This window comes from Onthophagus taurus, chromosome 1 (genome assembly GCF_036711975.1).
Source record: "Onthophagus taurus isolate NC chromosome 1, IU_Otau_3.0, whole genome shotgun sequence".
Lineage (NCBI taxonomy): Eukaryota > Metazoa > Arthropoda > Insecta > Coleoptera > Scarabaeidae > Onthophagus > Onthophagus taurus.
Genome location: NC_091966.1, coordinates 12,690,766 through 12,704,947, shown reverse-complemented (window position 1 = coordinate 12,704,947; position 14,182 = coordinate 12,690,766). Strand labels below are relative to the sequence as shown.

General features: G+C 34.9%; 1 non-coding gene across 1 annotated transcript; it reads right to left on the bottom strand.

The window, feature by feature from the left end:
• Nucleotides 1–8,474: 8,474 nt before the first annotated feature.
• Nucleotides 8,475–8,553, bottom strand: TRNAF-GAA (transfer RNA phenylalanine (anticodon GAA)). The gene is given in 2 exon segments: nt 8,475–8,511; nt 8,517–8,553. It is a non-coding gene; the product is annotated as a tRNA-Phe (tRNA).
• Between the last annotated feature and the right edge of the window lie 5,629 nt (nt 8,554–14,182).

The following is a 14,182-nucleotide window of genomic DNA, read 5'->3' as shown; positions in this document are numbered from 1 at the left end:
AAAAAATCTGTATGATTTAAAAGTTAAGATGCATCATAAACATGATTTTGAAAACTGAAGAACTTTCACGTTGTAAATCTTAAGCTTTTCCTACACAGCACGCGGTTACATTTATTAAATAGGTAATAACGTGGTAACTCTCACTTATCCAAATATAGAACGAAATGAAAAGTTTTCTCACGCCTCCATAAGATACCAATCAATTCACATATGTGACTCAACTTCTATTATAGTTATTTATCATAAACCACAATATTTCTTATTAATGGTTTTCGCATTTTACTCAGATAGATTAACATGAAATTATAAAAAAAATACTAGAAACAAAAAAAGTTATAGAAATACCATGTACGCACAGTTTATAATCAATGCAGCTGGAGGCGGTCGATTTGCAACGCCGGTCCTGCCCCCATCCGACAAGCCAGACATAATATTCTCTTGCCTGTTCTGTGTAACAAATGCGAGAGAGTAGAACGGCGGTAGTAGATGAGAGCACTTGGTAGGTATTGTCCCGGGGCAGATGGCGAGTAATTATAACGTTGCTCGGGGCTCAGAAGAACCGCCCCGTAATGAGTGCGGCCCGACGGTTATTACTCTTCAAACCGTGGAATTATAATGCCGCCGTAAATATGTTTTATTGTCGTTAATTCTTAAGTAATTGCCGTTCCGCAAGTTAATGCCCCATTAGATTTACACGGAACCCGAACTCGTGTAGTCCGAAAATGTAACAACACCTAATCATTTGAAATCTAAATGTTTAAAGTCTAGGATTTCAGACTATTGCGGTTTATTTTCTCTAAGCGGTTAATACCTTAACAATTAGCCTTTATTGCTTCCGTTTAATTACATTTCTCTTTTATTTGTAAAAAGCGTGTACAGCCAAAAATGCGAATTTGACTCGAAAAATAATAATTGTCCAAATACATTATTTCAAAAGTAGCGTACTTACTCGAAATGCATAAAGGTTCGTCCTACTTAGAAACCTATTGTAATTTATTGCTTGTATGATTACGTAAATTGATCACTTCTAAAAAAGAAGGACGAGGGCTTTAATGATGTGAAGTCATTTCAAGTTTCCAGTATCAGATATTCCTATCGGATATACACCACAGGCAAAAAGTTAAATCATCCCATTGGATAATTGAACAATTGTATGAAGTTGAAACCAAAGTGTATTGAAAAAGTTACATAAATTGTCTCGCATATGGGTTATCATCGATCGTCTATATGTGGGTATGGGATTAAATTGAACGTTACTTTGAAATTAAACTTTTTTCTTTGACTTAAAATTGCTTAAAGAAAAATTACTTCATAGAAAGGGTTTTCATGTTACGTACAGTGATTACAATAAATTTCACCACTTTCTTTTACTATAAAATACTTCATCTATAAGTGAAAAAGCTTTAATTGTCCCTAACAAAGATTCTTCATACAAAACAGTCATGTGTAAGAAGCATTAGCCGCGAACTTCTTTTGCCAACTATAATTGAAATTGTAAAAACTAAACCTTTATCAAATGACACAGTTACTCGTTGAATTTTTGATGCTCATTTCATTGCTGATGGATTATTTTGATGATTCTACTAGCAAATTAGTAGAAGAATTAGTTTCCTAGAAACCAATAATACCATAACATACGATAGATATTTTTATAAGCATTGAATATCATTTAGGCATGCATACAAAGAATACTGAAAAGTGGTATTTGCTGACTGCAACTTTGTAGCAAGTTGCAAAGGAGTTAAGAATGCAAAGGCTTATTAAACTCTCGCAGAACAATATTCATAGAATTTACACAAATGACGAAATCAGAAAAAATAAATGTAAACCACTAAGTTAACGCGTAAATGTCTCTGTTTTCCAGTAATAATTTTATTGAGAAATGTACAAAGTATACAGGGTGTATCAGGTATGAGTAAAAAAAAATTTGAGGGGTTATAGGTCTCCTCTTTCTGAATAAAAAATTCTTATAACAATGTCCCATTCTTTGTCCTTCTTAAGATATGATACGGTAAAGTTAAGGGTTTTCAAGTTTGAGTACTACTGGTTAATGAATTATACTAAGCCGGCTTTGCTTTGCATTTTATTTCTAGTTTTGTAATTTTGCTGTTTTTAATACAATAAGCAAGTTTATTTATTAAAACCTATATTTTTGTAAATTTTCACATTGAAGAGTGTAACAACCTCGTTACCTCAAGTTATATACATAAGCAAAGCCTGCTTAGTATAATTCTTTATACAGCGGTACTTAAACTTTCAAACCCTTAACTTTGTCGTATCATATCTTCAGAATGGTAAAGAATGGGACATTGTGTTATAAAAATTTTTTATTCAGAAGGAACCTATAACCCAAATTTTTTCTACTCATACCTGATACACCTGTATATTTTTACATCTAATTGATAAAAAAACAAAAAAAACAAAATTTTCACTAGTTCTTGATTTCACATTGCTATAGAATTCCTTGTAATTCTCAGTTCCAGCATTTATTTAGTAATAAATGGATTTGGAACTCTTTCTGGAAACTCCTATCATAAGACAAATTGTTTCTAATATTTCTTTTGTTATGTCATCTCTATATCCATATCATCTACGGTTCAAATCGTGATCTTGATATTTCTAAAGTTATAAAATTATATGTTCGTGTCATCAACTGTTTGTTAATCTCAAATATCGCAAAGAAATTATTTATTTATATCTTTAGGTTAGGACATCAAAATTGCCTAATAAAAATCTAATCTGTTTTTGAAATGTCCTAGGTGCAAAACAACATATACCGTTAAAATATGCCATTTATCCATAAAGAACCTAATAAAGTTCCACCTAAAATTAAAAAATCAAGATAACTGAAATAAAATCAACTAAAAATAAAATTTCTGTACTGGTAAAACAACCAACTCAACTAAATTGATAGATTACTTGATTAAAAAAAATAGCACTAAATTCAGCAACAAAAACATTACTTGCTATTGAGAGTGTTGATGTACAAATAAAAACCAGTGACTCATTTTGAACCTCTTTTTGAAAAAGGTTGCAACATAGCATCCGAAACGTCAAACACTTTTAAAAAGATGCACGGCTTAACCCGAAAAATTCCAGTTCTAGGTTTAGTGTTGGTTCTAGTAACCACTATCACAAACACTGTTAGTTCTAGTTCAACAATTATATCGTACTCCATGCTATCAAAATTCACCGTGATATCCGAGGATCACAACAAAAGGATATACAGAATATCTTCTGCTGTATCATAAATGCAATGTATTAAGATGTGTCTTTAAACGGCACATCGTAACAAACCTTAACACTGTAAAGACTAACAAGAATTCTAATGTCGCTACCATCAAATTCTAATGCATACCTAACTTTGAGAGGGCAATACACATTTCTGAACGTATATTTATTCCACAGTAGTCTAAGTATTTTCTTGAGACATGGTTCCATCATATATCTGGTCAACCCAAATGAAGTACGATCTGCTGATTCCTGCAAAAACTTTAGCACGATCTGTTCATGAGAACTCATCTGCTTTTAGGTTGCTCACCACACTTTTTGACCTGAAACATAGATCAATGGGACTCTGTTTACATCACTAAAGCGTGTTTACTGTTGTGCATAGAGTCATCGATAAGATACCGTTTTCTCAACTTACAGCGCCTGGAAAATAAAGAAACACTTATGCCGATAAAGTTTTACATGCAAAGTATAAGTTACAAAGTATAAGAAAGTAGAACTTCTTAACCAATGTCGATGAACAACGTCTCACACGATTCAAAATCTCTTTCGAATTCCACTAAAACACCAAAATAGTGAGAAGATACACAAAGATAACGTAAAATTAACATTCCTTAAGTGGTTATAATTCGTAAATCATCTACTATATTATCAAGGTCTATACACTTTGTATACAGCAAGATATAAGAAATTTGAAAAAAGAAGAGATACTAGAAAAGAAAAAACATCAACAAATTACATTAATGGTAGAAAAAAATCATATATTTTCGTGCATGAATCGTGAAATTCAGCTAAATTAATTGGTACTATAATCAAAATAAATTATTAATTAATAATTTCCCAAAATACAAATTTTAAGCGTGTACTACTTCATTATCATTGTTATTAACAGCATTATTAATTCCATCAACATAACCAATATAATTCTTTTAGTTTTTTGTAATTGGGTGCTGTACTTTCAGTCGGTAGAATCGCAGAATCGTTTAAATACCGCACCCTATTAATTACCGAATTTAATAATCGGGCAAATTCTTTTGATCAAGTATGATCGATTTGTTGTATTTTACTAACTAGTTTTATATGTTTCAACTAAAGTTTTTGCATATTTCGATTTTTTTTTTGGCTTTTTTGTCCACTTCCAGACTTATTTTTAAATATAAGTGCGACACTGCTGTTTATATTACAACGGGTTATTAAAATTAAAATATTCTATGATTCTTGGAAATTGTAAATATTTTTGTATTCAATTCGTTAAAAAAAATGAGATTATAAAATTTAATATCTCTATAAATATTTATTAAGGAATTACTAAAAGTAATTTATTTCAGTAATCTCTCGTTTCACTTACATGTGCAGTAAAGTCGTGGCAGCGGGGAAAAATTTAGTGGGCGCTCGGTTAAAACCGCGCCGCGAAAATGATTAAATTCCCGTTAATTTATTGCCCAGTTTTCCGCTTTCCTGCGGCTTCACGCGTAACCCATGAACGTTGGGGGCCGAATTTAATCTGAGAAGGCGGCGTCGGTAATTTCGTGTCGGAACATGTTCTTCATCTCAACCTCGACCGCCTCTAATTTTAACGGGACACGTCCTTAGATATCCAACACGCGAATATCTAGTTATCGCGCGGTGCTCGCAGAACGTTGTATAATTATTGTTGCCGTAATGTGTGAATTATTCATACCGAGAGGCCGGGCCCGTATCTGGAAGAGATGATTTATTGGCCGTGTGTCGAAGTTATTGCTTATTAATGAAATACGTAATCGTAGGTTACTGGAAGTGATAGATTAACGCTAGCGCTGGCCCATTCGATTTTATGGACGGTTACGCGGAGATGCTTGGCTATAACAATAAATCTAGACAACACTTTAGTGTACCCGATGTTGAATATGGTGTTAACTTAAATGCACCATATCTATCTTTAACTTTAAATTTAACACTTTATTCATGATGTTTATCCAAACATGTTTATTATTCACAACTTTACTAGATCTAAGTATATTGTATCTAAATCTTTACTAAATCTAGAAGTAATTAAAAATGTGGTATTTTATTACAACAATAAGATCGATTCAAGTCCAATAATTCTATTGAACAGACATGAATCATAATTTAATCAAATGGTAAGGAATACAGAGTTGGTTGCGTGTAGAGATCTTCATCAAGTAATTATCGGTTATTGATGTTATTAATGAGCTGGAACTTATTCCATGTGATATTATAGTGTACTATGTAGTACTAATATTTTACTCTTCCGCGTTACTACACAATTAGGGAATATACAGGGTGTATCTAAATTGCTTGGCCAAACTTCACCAACGTAATGTATGAAACAAAACTGTAAAAAAGTTCTTATAAACATTTGTCTAGAAATGCTTCCGTATAAAGTTACGCACGATTTTCAAAATTGTGATAAATAAGTAACAATTTTTATTGAAACAACAAGAACAAAATTTACATCGTTTATTTAGGATTTTGCAATGGTTAGATGTTATAGTAAGTGCTCTAAATGTTCTTCTTCGGCAACAATACATGTTTGTAATACATCGTCGAACCATTGATTGCTCAAGTTCTTTTAGGTGGCCCCCTAAAAAAAATTTATGAATTGCAATTTGGAGAACGTGGTGGCCACGCAACTGGCTCACCACTGCCAATCCAACGATTCAAAAAAGTAGTAGTTAAGTATTTCTTAACTATAAGGCTAAAATTTGGGGGGGCACCGGCACGCATGTAGTAAGGTAGGTGATAATTTTCCAAAAAGATTCTGTAATTTTGCCCAATTAATCTGTTTGGTCAATACCAGCCCAGATGTTACATAAAATAGTTTAATGATGTCTTGATTATCTAATCGTGTGAGGATTGGCAGAAAATTAAAAATTGCATCCACGGTAAATTTTGCTTTATGCGTAAAAATCACAACGGATTGCAAGTTCAGAATGATACACTGCTGTAGAAATCAATTACAAAATAGCATTCGTGGTCTAAAATCAGCTTCACAAAGACCCTGCACTTCCTGTACGTAGGGTAAAGTAGTTGCTCATGCACAGCTCTCTATACTGTACTATGCGAAGTACCTACTGCTAAAAATACACTGTTGGAAATAATTCACGAGCACACCCTGTATAATCTGAACGCGTGAAGATAAGTCCATAATATTTGCGGAGCACAAAGGTTTACTGTAGACGAGTTTATTCAGGGAGTTTCGAGTTGTTCCGTCGCGGCATTGTTGTCTGAGCCACCCTTCCAAGTGGAACATTCCGTCGCTATGGAAACCGAAGTGGATGGAAATACCGGTCGTTTTTAGTGTGGTGTGAGGAACCACATTGTTATCGTACTCTGTGCGCAATGGATGGGCGATCGCGTTACTTAAGCGAGTTTGAGCGAGGAATGTTTGTGGGTATGCACATTGAGGGTGTATCGTTCTGTGAAATTGCGCGTCGTCTCGAGCGATCGTTATCGGCATTGCAACGGGCATGGCGAGAATGGTCTGAGGTAGGACATAGGTACCTTCAGCCGCGGCCGGGACGGCCCTGCGCGTCCCCAGCACACGAGGATCGCGCTCTTGTGCTTAGCGCTTTAGCATCGTGTGTGTCCTCCTCAAGACAACTTGGAGCTGTTTTGCCACCGGCATGGGAAGGAGCACTCACTACGCGGACTGCCCGGCGTACAGTTCGCGTAGTTTGGTAGATAGTGGACTGCGAGCGCGTCGTGCGATACAGCGGATTCCAGTAACACCCGAGCACCGCAGCATACGTCACGAGTGGGTCGACGCTAGGCATTAGTAGGTTGCCGAGTAGAGGGACATTTTGTTTTCCGACGAATCAAGATTCGAATTGAGCACCGGTGATGCGCGAATTTTAGTTCGTCGGAGCCGTGGTGATCGTCTACTCGAGCAGTATGTGCAAGAACGCCCTATCCACCGACAACCGAGCATTATGGTATGGGGTGCAATTACATATGGTGGACGTACACGTCTGCTGCGTGTATAGCAGACCATGACGGGTCAACGATACGTAGATGAGCTGCTACGGTCCGTTGTGCTTCCCTACGTTCGGCGGCTCCCACGCCTGCTATACATGCACGACAACGTACGACAGCACATCGGACGTGTTGTACAGACCTTTGTGGAAGAGCACCATATACGAATGCTTCCATGGCTAGCTCGGTTTCCGCATCTGAATCCGATCGAACATGTTTGGGACATGACTGGTCGGAGACTTCTACGTTATCCGGCTTCCTTGGCTTACGTTGAGGAGCTATGGAGGTGAGTTGAGGTGGCATGGTTGGCCATCCCTCTCGCTACAATACAGCGACTTATAGACTCCTTATAGACTCTCGCTATTGATGTTTCTCCTCCCAGCAGAGTTATGCCGCTCTCCATGTGAGAGTAAGTTACACTACTTTAGTACTACTTCCATACCAAATTTTATTGCGCTAGACACACGCGTTCAGATTATACTGGGTGTGCTCGTGAATTATTTCCAACAGTGTAGTTTCCTGGTACTGGTTTTAGAAATCTCCACAATTCTATCGAGTAAGTCTTCTGCAAAAGCCACTATCTGGGAAATATCCTGCTCCACGAAGACGCTTATGGATTTCCTCAAAAGTCCCTTTACGTGGACATCTTCGATTCGGAAATGTTTTAGCATAAAGCGGTCTTGCCTAATTACCAGTTTGTTACCATTATGTCTGGCATTTTTTCGTTAATAAAATTCATATCTAGTTTTCAAAATGTAACAGTTTTTGTCTGACGGTTAATTGTTAATTCAGATAACTCGGATAAATGGTTGAAATAACAAACCAATTGTTAGCTTATATTAATTTTGAAATTCGCGGGTAACTTTTTAAGGAAACATTTTTCGTCACATGTTTATAAGAACTTTTTTTACAGTTTTCTTCCAAACATCACCTTGATGATTTGACCTTTATTATTAGCCTCTTGTAATCTACTTGCAGTTAATTTCACTGTTTGCATCTCGTTTAACTTTAGAATATCCATTATCTACCCAATATTTCACAATTTTTCGATTGCTTTCAAAATCTCTTATTCTATTATCTACCAAAAATTTTAATTCATTTTTATTGTTATTTCTAAAGGCTTTCTTTATTACTGGACGTCTTACCACTTATTATACAGACAGCCGCCATGTTATGTTATTTGTATTAATTCTCAAAGTTCTATTAATTGATACTTGACACTAAAAAGAGTTAAAAACATAATGATTTTGAAGCCGGCAAATAAAAAACGACCCGTGTGGGAATCGAACCCAACGACCTTCACAAACCAAATTCAGTGTGACGCTCTTACCACTAAGCTAACGGGCCATGTATTAATAGCCTCTGAGTAACGAATGATAAGGTGTATTAAAATGAAATATAGGAATTAATTATCAAGATTATAAGCACAAATACTTACTTTTTTTTTTAATTCATTGTAGTTTTCCGTTACGACAATAAATGTATATCATACAATAATTAAGTGATGTTGGACATAAAACGTTGGACTATGTTGTCTGAGGGTATAGGGTGCGAAGACAGTTGGTGGTATTAATCATTTCTTTACTCAGGCTGTATTAACGCCAGTACAGTAATTTTCAAGATAATGTAAAAATAAATTTCACTTTAACACAGAATTGCAAAAGCAATTCCGTCGTTTCCGATGGAATCTCCCTAAGAGTGCTGACTTTGCGTAATCAACAGCTATTGCCATTTTTAACGCATATTATTAATTCATATGTAGAATTTACGTTATTTTCTGTTTTAGGAAGAATCATTGGCATTTGTCTCATAATATCAAAAAGTCCTTGAAGGAGTTTCGAATCATAAATAATAACATTTCTGAAAGTAATGTCTTGAACAACGCATTGGTTCGGTATAATTTGAATTATTAAGATACGCCAGCTACGAATAAATATCGCATTCAAAACATCCAAAATTCTTGTTGGTGTTTTATCAGCGGAGTTCCAAGAAGATGTTGTATCACATCGATTGGTCGAAGTTGACTCATCAAATATACCAGAAGGTTGTTTGAAGACATACTTACTCTACAAAATAATATCGCATCCACCACAGCTTACAATTTTATTCCATATTTGTTGGGTTTTAAATATTTTCTTAAATTTCCAATCAATCGTTATATATTTCGAGAAAGACTACGTTTTATATATTTGTCATAAATGTGTCAAATACAGACCTAATTGCTGCAAGTTGATCAAGCTTCTCTTTCTTATTAGGTAACTTTATCATCATTTATATCATTTATCAAATCTTATGATATTTAGAAGAAAACGAAATCCAAACACATTTATGTTATCTCTGTTCGCCACAAATCGTCAACATTGGCATGATTATTTTTTCTTATGGCGCCAAAATACAAAAGCTCTAAAATGCTTTTTGTCAATAGTATTGGTTGGATTGCATTTCTATCTCTAGTGAAATTGCCCTACATCATGGTATTTTGTTTGAATTTTCTCTAAACTGTATCATTTTTTCAATTATATCATTCAAAATATCCTCACTAAAGAAGCATACTCTAATATATGTTGAGGTTTACTGGGGAAATTGTTTTTTCAACAAGTAACTCTCATTATATATTTAAAGCTCTGATGCGCTTTTTACCTGTTTTGTGCTTATTTCACTTCATCACTTCCTTCATGATCACTTTTTAGTTCTTGTTCACTATCACTATCTTCCGATCTTTTGTCTCACACATCTTCTTTCTCATATTCTGAATTGTTCTCAACTACTAGATGATCGACATTTTCTTCCTTTTTCATTTCTGCTATTAGTTTCAGCAAACGTGCTTGTTAATAATTATGCCTAAACAATTATTACGCATTACACTGTTTCTATAGCGTTAGTAGTTTTGTTGGTCATTTACACCCAGAAAAATTACCAACATACTTTTTGTAAGAGATTTGTAAGACCGCACTTAACCCGCTACTTGGCGAATAACTCAACTTGAAATGAAGTTGGGAAATAGTTGTTCGAGAATTGTACACATTACGTACCTACTTTCTGCGTACTGTATTGCCTGTATAAAAGTGTCGAAATAATCTATTCACAGCATTTAACCGACACAAGATGGGAAGTATAGATAACTCATTTACTTTCAATGTACTTCTAATTTACTTTTAACATTTACTTTACACTTACTTAGTAAATATTGCGTAGCGAGGAACGCCTTAAACCATACACACCCGTGATAGTTTGTTTTATACTACTTTTATAGAAATACAAAATATTGCTGTATTGAAAAATTACTGCTAAAAATACAATAGTTATTTACGTAATCAGTTATGAAAAGACTAATTTTAACAAAATTAGCCGTTTCGTAACGTGTTAAACAAAATTTTATCTAATTCCATTGAAAAAGCAATATTTGTGCAAAACTTGACTTATTCTATTAGTGACAGATTGTCAATTTATCAATTTGTAGTTAGATAATCGAATTCATTACATTACTAGTTATAAAAAAGTGACGTTACATAACGTCAGAAAGACATGTAATAGTTATTTACGTACAGTATTTTATCTAATTCTATTGAAAATGGAATTTTTGTTGAAGACTTGACTTATTCTATTAGTGACAGATGTCAATTTCTAGTTAGGTAATGGAATTCATTACATCACTAGTGATGTAATGAAATTATTACATCACTAGTTATAACAACAGTGACGTTACATAACGTCAAAAAGACATGTAAAATTTAATTTTCATAATGGAATTAGGTAAAATCTTTAAATCAGTATATTGTAAAAACTACTATTTTTTATTTTGACCAGAAAATTCACAGACAAACTTTATTTTTATCTTTAATCTTGATGATTAACAATTTTATCCGTTGTTATTTACAAGATATTTATACGAGGTCCGTTAGCTTAGTGGTAAGAGCGTCACACTTCATTAGAATCGTGAAGGTCGTTGGGTTCGATTTCCACACGGACCAATATATTTTTTGTTTTCTTTATTATTTGTTGATAAAGATATTAATTGACGATATTTATAGTATTAACAGCAATATTATTAATGAAAATGTATCAATTTACTACAATCACGTACTAAAGATGCGATCGAATGTAACCAGTTTGCTACAGAACTGGCTCGTATAAACCGAGATTACAATTTGCGAACGGTTTTCCAATAATTGAACGGCCCCAATGCCCAATAACAGTGGTACTATACTTATATTGTCCCGGTATTATCCGACACTAGGGCATTACGCCACACACGTGCTCTGAATAAGTATAAAACCAAGATTTTAATACTTCTATAAAATCGTTTAAAAAACTTTTTTTTTCGTTCAATTCTTACGAACGTATCTATCTGATGTATCCAAAGATCAGCACTTAGGACAATAGACATCGGGTGGATATTGGCAGATTATAGGGCATCCGAGTGTTCCATTCGGTCGCATCCAGTCGTCTTATAATATCGCAACGTCTGATCCGTGTATTAAGGTGGTAGTCCTCCCCCGAACTCCCCGCGTACAAGTCCCTACTAGACTATCCCCCCAAGTAACAGCCCCCGCGTGAGGACGTATAAATCTTCGGGCCAACTTTGGGGCGAACGGTTTCCCTTCCCTTTTCTGCCGCAGACTGTACCCCCGGGGCGAAGTCGGTTTCTAAGGAAACGGAATTATCGGGGGCCCTCGAGGTGATCCACACGGCCAAACTACGGGAAAAGTGTAGGAAATTCGCCCGAGGAACTCTCGTAATCAAATGTGACGTTTAAGATCTATCAAAGAACGAAATCAAATGCCCCTTTTAATTAAACGATATTTTCTGGACGAGGTTTATGGATTTGTTTGTGACTTAAGGGGATTTAGGATATTTATGTTACACGAGGTATCGTGTTGATACAGTCGGTATTAGTGCTAATCTTAATTAAATTTAGTTTAATAAGGATTATTCCCATAAGGATAAAATTATCGTAACCAACATACACTTCATAAACATTTATATCAACCATGCAATGTGGTAGGTACTTTTTACATGAATTTTTTATAACATGTTTTTAATCCAAAAATTTATCTACTTACTTATATTATATGATAACATCCCAAGAAATTACAAATTATAATCACATCATCATCACCGCAATAGGTTTTCAACAAGACGTAATTTACAATTTGCATCAGTTTCATTATGCAAATGCTTTTTACGACTTTCAAGCTGGCCCGTCGTAAACTCGGCACGTAATTCCCTCGCGCTCACCTCTTTAGCAATCATCCCATTTGATCTAATAACTATATTTTACCCGTATACGTATTCTGAAGGCGACGCGAACGATTATCAAAATGAAAGAAATCATAGTTTATTGCTTCCTGTCGCCCCGGAGCGGGTTGTTCTCGCGAAAATAATAGTAGCGAAATCTCCATCGTAATTACACTTTTGAGCTAATTAACAACCCTGCTGATTTATTTGGCACGGAGAGCCCCGGTGTTCTCCAAAGCGGCGTAATAATTTCTATAAATTTGCGCAAATCGACAGTTAATGAGGTGAGGGTAATGGGAGCAAGAATTGTAGCCGCTAACTATGGCAATTTCCGACAATGTTCGCCTTCGGCGACATTTCGATCGATATTAAAATATGTAAAACCACTTAAAAGTGTTTGCACCACAGTTATAAATTATAATTGTAAGTGTTATTAAATGTTATGATTAATTATTATATTGAACCTTATTACACAAACTTTCTAAATTTCCCAAATGTTCCCATCGAAATATATTACCTACCGATGAACATCCCTTGGTAGGTATAGTAAGGAAAATTTCAGTCCTAGTAGAGTTGACTTGACTTATCTCACGTACGACCGGTCAATTCCGAACCTGACTTCTGCTCAAACTATCCCGATTGGTACGTAACGCCATTAGAATACATAATGCGAGTCAACGACGTGTGAACACGCCATCTTCATCCGGACGTAGATTTCTTCTTGAATAGGACTCGGTTCTGTGCGAGTTACTGGAAGGTTCGTCGCAGAATTGTCCCCCGAGTTTACAAACTTTCCTTGACTGTTTTCCCTCGACAGTACCCGGTATTTACTCTTCTTATTAACTATAAGGGGCGATGTGTCATAGAGCAAAGTTATATTTAACGTGTATCCTTCCGTAAGGATGACACGGGGCGTTTCTGTTGGTTGTCTGGAGTATTAAACATTCATTATTCTTTATGAATAGATGAAACTAACTCGAACTTGGCTAAGAAACTTTTATACAATATTTTGATGTATTCATAAAAAAGTTTATTTATGTAAACTTAACTGACGTTATCATAGTCTGTTTAGATTTTGTAAGACATGACAAATCAATTTCACCATTTTGAACAACCAGTACGTTTTCACATTTTTTAACTAGCTTAAATGGATTGTTGATTGTGATCAAACTAGCACTGATAATGTTTTTAGTTTTGAGGAAAGCGGAAAAGCAGATAGGATCTCAACTTAAATTAATAAAACCATATCTTCATTTTCACATTGTTTTCACCACTTTGCTACCGCTAATCGTAGATAATCATGACAGCTTACTTAATACAAAATCTGCTATTGAATGGAGGTGTTGCCACTGTCTCAATTTAAAAAGTATTTGGCAAAAGATTTTTTTAATGCTAAACCTAATTTATTTTCGAAGGGGAATAGAACAAGAAGCCATACAGCTTCTTTCATTGATCTATAACATTTATATCATCAAGAACAAAAGAAAGGTGTTTTATTATGGCTTGATGGACATACATACAATGCATACAAAAATTTAGCTTTGGTTCACTTGACTAGCTTTGGATGCGGATTTTATGAAGCTACTAAACAAACACCGAGAAAAGCTATAATTATGTTCCAGATCACGATGTGTTTGGGAACATTTAACTTCCCGTATAATAGTCAAACTTTTGTTAGGTTTTCTCAAAAGCAGATTTTTTTCAGCTATTACTGATTTTGCCCTTCCTCTCACTTGTC